This window comes from Cervus canadensis, chromosome 3 (assembly GCF_019320065.1).
Source record: "Cervus canadensis isolate Bull #8, Minnesota chromosome 3, ASM1932006v1, whole genome shotgun sequence".
Classification (NCBI taxonomy): Eukaryota; Metazoa; Chordata; class Mammalia; order Artiodactyla; family Cervidae; genus Cervus; species Cervus canadensis.
This window is the reverse complement of record NC_057388.1, coordinates 45,309,714-45,319,927: the sequence shown is the minus strand read 5'-3', so window position 1 is coordinate 45,319,927 and position 10,214 is coordinate 45,309,714. Positions and strand designations below refer to the sequence as shown.

At 40.4% G+C, this 10,214-nt stretch overlaps 1 pseudogene; it reads left to right on the top strand.

The window, feature by feature from the left end:
• Window positions 1-4,177: 4,177 nt before the first annotated feature.
• LOC122437803 lies at window positions 4,178-4,824 on the top strand (annotated as a pseudogene).
• Window positions 4,825-10,214: the final 5,390 nt, after the last annotated feature.

The following is a 10,214-nucleotide window of genomic DNA, read 5'->3' as shown; positions in this document are numbered from 1 at the left end:
TTATAGTATTAATAGTAACCAGTATTTTTATTGACTTAGTGCTTTACATGAACTTTCACATTTTAAAAAGTTGAGGTGTAACTGACATGCAACATTATATTAGTTTCAGGTGTACAACAAAACGATTCTATAATTGTATACATTGGGAAATGATCATCACAGTAAGTCTTGTTCACGTTCATCACCACACACACAGAATTTTTTTTGTGTGTGTGTGTGATAAGAACTTTTAAGACTTACTCTCTTAGCAAATTTCACATGTTCAATACAGTATGATTAACTATAGTTACCATGCTTTACATTATATCCTCATGATTTATTTATTCTATAATTGGAAATTTGTAACTTTTGTCTCCCTTTACCCCTTTGGCCCACTCCCAACCCCTTCCTCTGGCAACCACCGATCTGTATCTATGAGGCCGGGTTTTTAGATTGCACATATTAGAGAGACCATATGCATTTGTCTTTCTCTAATATTTCACTTAGCATAGTGCCCCCAAGGTCCATTGATGTTGTTATAAATGGTGAAATTCTGTTCTTTTTTATGGATTAATAATCTTCCAGTGTGTATATATACCCCATTTTCTTTACCATTCATATATGGATGGACATTTAAGTTTTTCTGTATCTTGGCTATTGTAAGCAATGCTGCAATGAACATGGGGTTTCTTCTACTCTTGGTCTACCGCAATTAGTTTAAGTTGCGGCAAGTACAAGGGGTATTTTTCAGGAAAAGATGGATAACAACAATGGCCTATTTATTTCTTTCCCTAGTAAATAAAACAACATGTTTTAAATTCTTCTCTATTCCACCACTGAAGAATAACAAATCAGCAGACTTGTCCATTGATGGATGAATGGATAAGCGAAAATGTGGCAAATACACATAATGGAATATTATTCAGCCTTAAATAGGACGGAAATTCTGACATAAGGTAAGATGTTGATAAACCTTGAAGGCATTATGCTAAGTGAAATAAGCCAGTCATAAGAAAACAAATACTGTGTAATTTCATTTATATGAGATACTAGAGTACTCACATTCACTTAGACAGAAAGTAGAATGGTGGTGGCCAGGGCCTGGAGAGAGGAGGGGAATGGGGAATTAGTGTTTAACAGGTATATTACTATCACCGATTTAATGGACAGATATTTGAGCAGACTTCGGAAGACAGTGAAAGACCAAGAAGCCTGGCATGCTACCATCCCTGGGATCACAAAAAGGTGGATACAACTTACCAACGGAACAACAACACAAGATGAAAAGAGATTTGCAGATGAATGGTGATGATATTTGTACAACAGTGTTAATATACACAATAGCACTGAACTATACACTTAAAATGGTTAAGAAAGTAAATTTTGTGTTATGTGTATTTTACCACAATAGCAAAAATTTGGAAAAAAATGATCAATAGCTTTATCTGAATTCCCCATGGATACAATGGACTGGTCTTCTACATTATTCTTTTCTAGTACCTACCTTTAGACTTCTTCAAGCAGTATTTTTATAGCACTCTAAGTGCCTATAAGTGCTATAATATCGCAGGGTTTGATAGATTTATACTTTCTTTGGGGGGATTTATTCAACCCTCCTTTGTGGCTTCCTTTCAAACTCTGTATTTTTTCTTACTTGATTTTATCTTTATTTCTCAAATGTCTACTGTATTCAGATCCTATGTCAGTGTTGAGAGCATAGGATCTTCACTTAGACGGCCCAGATGAAGTCCTTGCTCTACTACTTCTTTTCTGTGGGCCCTTGGATGAATGACTTAACCAACCTGTGTCTGTTTCCTCTTCCATATAAGGGGGATAAAAATAGTATCCAGACATGCTAGGAGATTTAAAGATTTAATACACATAAAGGGCTCAGGACAGTGCCTGTCACATGGTAAACTCTTAATGAATATTCTCTATTACTATAATTAAGTTAACTATTATTATTTCCAGAAGTTCTTCCTGGGAGTCTTCAGTAGGAAGCATCTCTTGATGTTTTGAGCAGCCCTGCCTGCCCTTGTTCTGGTAAGAACACTTATCTTTACTCTGGATAACTGCCATCCTAAGTGATTCTATTAATCCTGGTCCCACCTAGGTTCCCAAGCACTGTGTGAACATTTAACTCAGGCCTGGCCAGTCATACAATATTTCATCCCTCTAGAAGCAGTGACTGGTTCAAAGTGTGGGCCAAGAAGGGCCAATCAGAATTCTTCTTTGGTCATGACAAGGAGATTCTGGAATATAGTAGTCTGTGCTTATGCCAGAGCTGCCAAGCTGAGACAATGGAAGCTTTGCGATATAGGCAGCCAGCTTCCCTGTCTGCACAGAGGAAGCCCATCTGAGATGGGAAGCAGTAAGGCCAACACCCAAAAGGGAAAAGAACTGAGGGGTAGTGTGGTGGGGTAGGGAGAAGAGGGTGAGATATGGGCCTATAACTTTGAGTTTTGGGGGCTGGCAACCCTCTGTCAGCTCCTTTTCTGACCTTTCCAGGTGTGGGAGCCCACAAAGTATCTTTTTGCTTAAGGTGGTTTGAGCTCAGCTGTTGTCACTATAACTAAAAGACTCATGGCCAGGATGCCCTTTACATTCTATTTGTCCTTCTCTCTTCTCTTCCCTCCCTTCCATTTCTTTCTTCCCAGATCCCTGAGTGACAAGGCCCTTGTCCTGAACTGGGACTGTCATACCCCTATTCAGCAAGACCCATCTTTTCCTTTTCTTGGTTCTGGAATTTTCCACCTCTGGCTAATTTTCCTAATTTTCTTTGCTGGGATCACTAGCTGTGACCTAAAACCTTCATTTCTTCTTAAATCTCTCCTCCACCCCTTTTCGTTTCACCTCAGACAACTTCTCTGTCTTCCTGTAAGCGGATGTATCAAGTTTATTTTTTCTTCTTTGCTTTTATTTTGCATCTTTGCGACTGGTACCTTTATGCCCTTCTTCTCTTCTGATATTAATCTTGGGACATTTGCATAAATGTATTTCTTTTTACTATAGAAGACACTGCTGTTTTATGTTTCATACCTGAAACACTTCCTGACTATGCATTCCTCATCTCTGGCTGTTCCCTATAACAAGTCAAATTATTGGTCCCTAAATGAAAACCACCAGCAAGTACCTAACTTCCCTCTCCTCACACCATTTGTTCTGTTTCTCACTTATTCCTTTAGTCAAGCCTCAAACCAATACCTTTATCTAGGGCTGTTAAACTCTCAGAAGTATTTAAAGGCAAGTTTAGCTCTTAGATTGTGATTCCAATTGATAAATGTAGAAGGAATTAAGAATACAGAAAGTCAACATTAGGCCAGTATCTAGTAGTAAGTATTATAGGTAAGAACCACTGATGTATATACTAAAATCAATAAGCAAAGTATAAGGAGAAACAGGGTATTTGCATAGTCTCAAAGAATCTCCCCACAGGATATACATTGGTTATATAGGAGAAAATTATAACTTCACACTAGAGAAACCTAGAAGATACCACCTTAACCAGGTGATCAAGATGAACATCACCACTAGTAAGACACATTAATGTCATATGATGCACTGAGAAGTGAACAATATTTTTTCTGAGATGTTCTTGCCAAAAGTGTACAACCTCAGTTGAATCATGAAACATTATCAGGCAAACCCAAACTGAGTCACATTCTGTAAAATAACTGGCCAGTCCTCTTCAGTAGTGTCAAGGTCATGATAAGGAAAGACTGAGGAACTCATGCAGATCAGAGGACATGAAGGAGCCAGGAGAACTGTGAATACATTTGACCCCAGATTGGATCATGGACGAAAAAAGAATAGGAGAGGACAAGTGGGAAAATTTGACCAACACCTGCAAATCAGGTAATGCTGTTATCAATGTTAATTTTCTAACATGTCTTCCCTTCTGTAGACAGTTCAGAGGAGCTTTCCATCAGTTCTTCGGAAGGTCTGGGCAGGAGAAAGCACTGTTGTTCTTAGCAATTGTCAGCTCAGTTTCAAATCCTTGTGTTGATTATCTTTCCCTCCCTGTTCCCCTTCCCTGTCCTGCCCTATTGCTCCCCAAATCACATTCCTAAATAAGCAACTTACAAGTCCCAGGAAAGATGGTGGCTACAAGACCAGAATGTTTGGATGTGTTATGGATGTGAGGGAGAAGCTGATCTTGGGGTTTCTTTCATCTTACAACATTTCACCGTAATCATATATCCACACTAGTGCTTCTCTTGAAATTTCTTGAAAATGGGAGAATAATAAAATTGTGTATCCTTCACAACTGCCTGGAGAACTTGCTCAGATACCAGCTGAAATCTACCATTGTTCCAGACAAAGTACAGCAAAGATGTGGTATTTGGCAAAATTGACATGAGGAATGTCCTTTGACCAGACTTTGGCTCAATTGGAATTCAGTGACCAGAAAACAGAGGCCCGAATAATGAAAGAGGTTCTCTTAAAAGCCCAAGATATAGCAGTGGGAGATCACAATGTGGAATTCAGATCCAACTTATATATGGCTGAGTCCACTTCAGGGCGAGGCCAGTACTTGATACACATTGATAATACAATGGGGGTGGCTTTGGGATCATGAGATTATTTTGTGAAGTTGGTGGATGGCCCCTCACCGCCACATGAGGCACCAAAGACAGTGTAACCCACACCAAAGAAGATATTCAGGAGCTTTGAAACCTGACCATCACATTGATACTGTATGATGGGGGAATTCAGAATCCACAGTATATACTTTACTATTGGTTTTCTAAAAACAAACAAAAATTAATTTTTATGAAACAAAACAACTTACCAGTTCCAAAGTCTTCATTTTTCAGAGAACCAAGGCCACAATACCTTCGGTGAAAACAATAAAAGGATACAATATTGAGACCATCATGGAAGCTCTAGGATGTCTGATAAGATTCTCTTCTGTTCTTTGTGCTCTCTGTCCCTCTTGCTCTTCTTTTTTATGGAAGGCTAAAAATGGCTAGTCCTTTTTGACCAGTCTGCCCTAATTCTTCAACTTTCCTCTGCTCGCCCTCCTCTTACCCGGCTCCATTTGTAGCTGGTAGCTCATTCTCACTAGGCTCTAGGCCAAAGCCAGCAGAAAACTGGCTGCTTAAACAGCCTTTCTACTCTGGTTAAACAAACTCCCTCTGGTTGGCTGCCGCTGTCATTGTCCTTGCCACTCTTCCTTTCCTCTAGCATCTGCATTTCTGCGTTCACATGTAGCTCTGGCCACCCTTACCTTCTGACCAGTGAAACTTCCACCGCGACCCCGCATCTGTACCTTCAGGCCTTGCGGCTTTCCTCCAGTGCATCACCATCGGCATTTTATCAGCTTCTTTTCACACACCACTCAGGCACTCATGCTCTGTGGACAAGGGTAGCAATGCTGTGGGGCAAATAGGGAAATAATCAGTGAAGAAATAGTCCCTAAGGGCTGTCTGTTTGACTTCTTCAAGACAACAATAATATATTGATTCACTTGGAAAATATTTTTTCAGCGCCTAATATGTACCACTCATTGTGCTTCAGTGCTGGGAATACAGCAGTGAGTAAAACAGACAAAAGGCCCTGCCACATACAGCTTCCATTTCAGTGAATAAGGATAACCAACTGACAGAATTGGAAGTGCTACATCTCTCTTTCCCTCTTTTCTTTATACCTTTTTCCCTTAATGGCAGGCAAAGCACTTATTCTATATCTTAGAGCTAAACTTTATTAGTCTTATGACTCAAGATTAGAATTTGTGTTTCACCCACTACCCACAAGCCACCTGGGTTCTCTGTTGAAAGGTTGATATCTAAATGGTCTTCAGCTGTAAACTATTAAAGGCTGTTCGACCTACCTTTCCCTGCCTCAGCTGGGACCGCACAACCTGAAGGGCAGAAATTGTCTCTTAGAGCAGGAGGGAGGCTCAGTTCTCCAGTGTTTTCACTCTGAGCTGCAGCTCTTTTTCATTGATGCCTCTTCTGTTTGTGGTTTTGAAAATATTTGCCACATTCTCAGCTCTGTAACTTAATATGTATTATAACAACAGAAGGAAACTCTTCCTTACATAACAGCCTGCTTTAAAACCATTGCTATTCTTAGTGGAGAGACAGTTAGCTAATGAGACCACGAACACCTGTGATATCTGCACTGGAAGCAGTTCAGCTTCAAAGGTGGGTAAGCTGGTTCAGAAGGAGGCCAAGGGGGAGACAGTCTTTCTTATTTCCCCTCATTCCCTGCAAAGGTAGTGGAAAATGGCTGGTTGCTTTTTCAGTTCGAGGTGCTCTCTCTTTGGGAATTTACTGTTGTTGTTTTTGAAGATAAAGGAATTTGTACTGCAGGCTCCAAGTATAATGCTATCTAACTTTTCTGTTTCAAACATAATCTTGGGGAAGGGCATTTCCATTTCTCAATGGGATTTTAACAGTAGAGAACTCTCCAGCTGACTTGTCTTTACAAGATTCATCTTTCCAGGGCTTACATTCTAACTACCCAAGATGATTTGGGGGGTGGAAGATCTCCATCAGGGAGATTTGGTCCTTGAAAATTTACCTTTACAGATCACTTATGTTGGATTAACAATTACCTTTCTGTTATTAACAGCTTCTTAAATATAAATATTTTCTGGAAGGAGGTGTAGGAAAGGAAAAATTATTTTCTCTCTATCCTTCTAGTTTCTTGGCTGAGAACCCCTAGTAATGAAAGACATATTAACAAGAGAAATAAAACGATTTTAATTACATATGTACAGTGGTGTACCAGGGCTGCCTTCTGCTCTCCTGCTACAGGGTACCTTCTGAAGTGAAGTGCAAGTCACTCAGTTGTTTCTGACTCTTTGCAACCCCATGGATGGTAGCCCACCAGACTCCTCTGTCCATGAAATTCTCCAGGCAAGAATACTGGAGTGGATTGCCATTCTCTTCTCTAGGGCTTCTTTCTGACCCAGGGATCGAACCTGTGTCTCTTGCATTGCAGGTGATTTCACTACCATCTGAGCCAAGAGGGAAGCCCACAGGGTATCTTTTACATGGGAGATTTATCTCTCTCTCAGGAGGTCATATGTAAGTCAGACTGTTCTTCTTGCACAAACTCTCAAGTACCCTAATTCAAAATAATCAGGATGCCTAAGTGGCATATTTGGAGGTGATATATTCTGAATCCCCACAAAGGTAACAAATTGCTTTTTTTGTGCGTTAGTGAGTTCTGTCACATTAATTTCCTCAACTTCAAAGAACTGAGCAGAATGAGCCTTGAATATCTCTCTTTTGGGGAGGGAGGTAGAAAGCCTTGAACGCTATGAGGGATAGGCATTGAGACAAGGTATGAGAGTCCCAAGGACGAAAAAGGGCCTGGGTGGCCTTGTGTGATTATCAAGGATGTCAATAGGGTGATGTTGGGAGGATAGGGGAGGCCCTGGGGATGTTGTCTTTTCTGTCCTAAGGATTTTTGTAAAAAAGTTTAAAACTGAGAGAGTTCTTTTTGTAATGTTCTAAGGATTTTTGGTTTTTGATTTTGTTTTCTTTTTAAAAAAAGTTTATTGGAGTAAAGTTAGTTTACAGTATTACTTTCTGCATATAGCAAAGTGAATCAGTTATACATATACATATATCCACTCTTTTTAAGGTTCTTTTCCATATAGGTCATTAAAGAGTAGTGAATAGAGTTCCCTGTGCTATATAGTAGGTCCTTATTAGTTGTCTTGTCTAAGGATTTTGATGGCTCTTCTTCCTCTGTGGATATGTGTTGCTGCTTCTGGGAGTGAAACCCACAGAATGCTACTCCCCAGGGTAAACTGTGTCTCTTAACCTTTTTACTCACTCTGAGTTAGTCCAGACCAAAGAAGCTTATCTGGGTTTGAGAATAAGCAATACTGTAATGGCAATTTGGCTTATGTATGGCTAATTTAACTTTGGTTTCCTCCAAAAGAAATGAAAAAGGCCAGCACAAAGGTTATAAACAAGGTAGGTTTACCAGAGTGTGAAAGCATTCTCCATTGTCTCCCTTATCTTCTAGATGCCTTTCTAGAGTTCAGGGGGCTTGACAGTCCACAAAAATGCCTTTTATTCCCCAAGTCAGAAAAAACTTACTCTTGCAAACAAGGCAATAATTTTATTGCCCAGGAAGTTGTTTCTCTCAAACTGCTTATCTGGGTTTACAGCCTTGAAATTTCTCATTACATCAACCCAGGGACAAAGCTCCCCTTATCTGTGCTTATGCTTCTGACCTGAATTTTCCATTTATGTCCAGGGATGATGACCACCACACATTCCCAACCTTCAAGGGGTGGGATGCATTTCTGTGAATAAGAGCAACTCCTTCTAGAGGGGACTTAATTGGACAGAGAAGAAGGAAAGTGTATCTATTGCCCTTTTTGGAACGAGGGAGCTTCTAATGCACCCCACAAGAGAGGGAGAGTTCCTGGCAGTATTTCTTTTAAAATTTACACTTTTAGGGTTAATGGAACATGACAAAACAAACTTACATACAGGTTGCTTTTTAAAGCTTAAATTAGTTTCCCATTGCTATGACATGTACTGGTAGTAAGGATATTTATAATAAATTCTCTTTAATTTCCTATATCTCAATTTCAAATTCTTGAATTTGCGATACTTTAGGAATACAGATTGCCTTTAAAATTGTGATTTTTAGAGCTAATTTGTTTTTCATATTGATAAACTTTTAAAAAATGCCTTCAGCAGTCTAGGAAATTATCTTTTCTACTTAGAGGGTAAAGCTGTGATGACAGTTTATCTTCTTTATAACTCCCCTAGACTTTTGGAGCAGGTTGTGATTGTGGGTGGATTATTCTGATGCTATTGCTTTGTCTCTGCAGTATTTTGCAGCTGAAAAGTTTTCTCTGTTATCATTAAACATGTATTGTTGCTAAACATGTGATGGTAGTTCTCTAGGTATAAATGAGTTCTTTAGATTCTATTATATCAGGTCAATAGCTCTTACATTTTAGCATGCATTAACATCACCTGGGCAGATTTCTAAAATGTACATATCTGAGTGTTATTCACAGGGCCTAAGACTGGGTGGGAACCCAAGGAGCTGTATTTTAAGCTCTGCCTGAGAGAGACATTCTGGGGGTAAATCAGTGCCTTAGAACTGATTTCTCAACCTCAGCACTATTGTCATATTGGTTGGATGACTATTTGCTGTGGGAACTGTTCTCGGCATTATAGGAATCCACCTGCAATGTAGGAGACCTGGGTTTGATCCCTTGGTTGGGAAGATCCCCTAGAGAAGGGAACGGTTACCCACTCCAGTATTCTGGCCTGGAGAATTCCATGGACTCCATGGGTTCACAAAGAGTCGGACATGACTGAGCGACTTTCACTTTCAACTAGCCTCTGCCCACTAGATAAATGCCAATAGCATTCCCACCCATCATGACAAACAAAAATGTCTCCAGACATTTTGCTCTTCCTCATTCAGACATCCTAGCCACTTAAGCATTCTTAAGAGTGTTGGATTCTTACGGGACTCTGGCCCAAACTTAGTTTTCTCAGAACTCTGTAGGATAAAATTAATCTTTTGTCATGGAGGGTTCAAGTTAAGGGCTCTCAAACCATTTCCAGCCCCCAGACAATTCTTATTTGGCCATATTTTTCTTGTAATTATTAAAATTAGTTGCTAATGTTTACAATTTGGGATAAACCTATTTCTGGATTTGCTTGAAAATTCAGAAATTCTGACCACACCAGTCCTCATTGGTGTGAGCTAAGAACCAGCTGGACCAAGGGAACAGCTGCAGTAGAGACCCACAAGTGCTCTCCAGTTTCCTGAGTCCTCAGCTGGCTGACCTCACTTATCCATGTCTGGCTCCTAGAGGTACTGGATTTGCAATTCCTGGTTTAAAAACTCCATAACTACTGACTGAGAGTGGGGCACTCCATAAAGAATAATTTTGCTAGGGTTGGCAGCATTTAAATTTTTTTTTTTTTTAATTTATGTGTTTATGGCTGCTCTGGGTCTTCACTGCTGTCCTTGGGCTTCCCTGGTGGCAGTGAGTGGGGGGCTACTCTTCCTTGTGGTGCACAGCCTCCTCATTGCAGTGGCTCCTCTTGTCGCAGAGCATGGCCTCCGGGGCCTGCAGCACTCGGGCTCAGCGGTGGGGGTCAAGAGCCCCAGAGCGCTGGGCTCAGCAGCTGTGGTGCACAGGCCTAGTTACTCCTTGTCGTGTGGGATCCTTCCCAGACCAGGGATAGAACCCATGGTCTCTGAATTGGCAGGAGGATTCTTAACCACCGCAC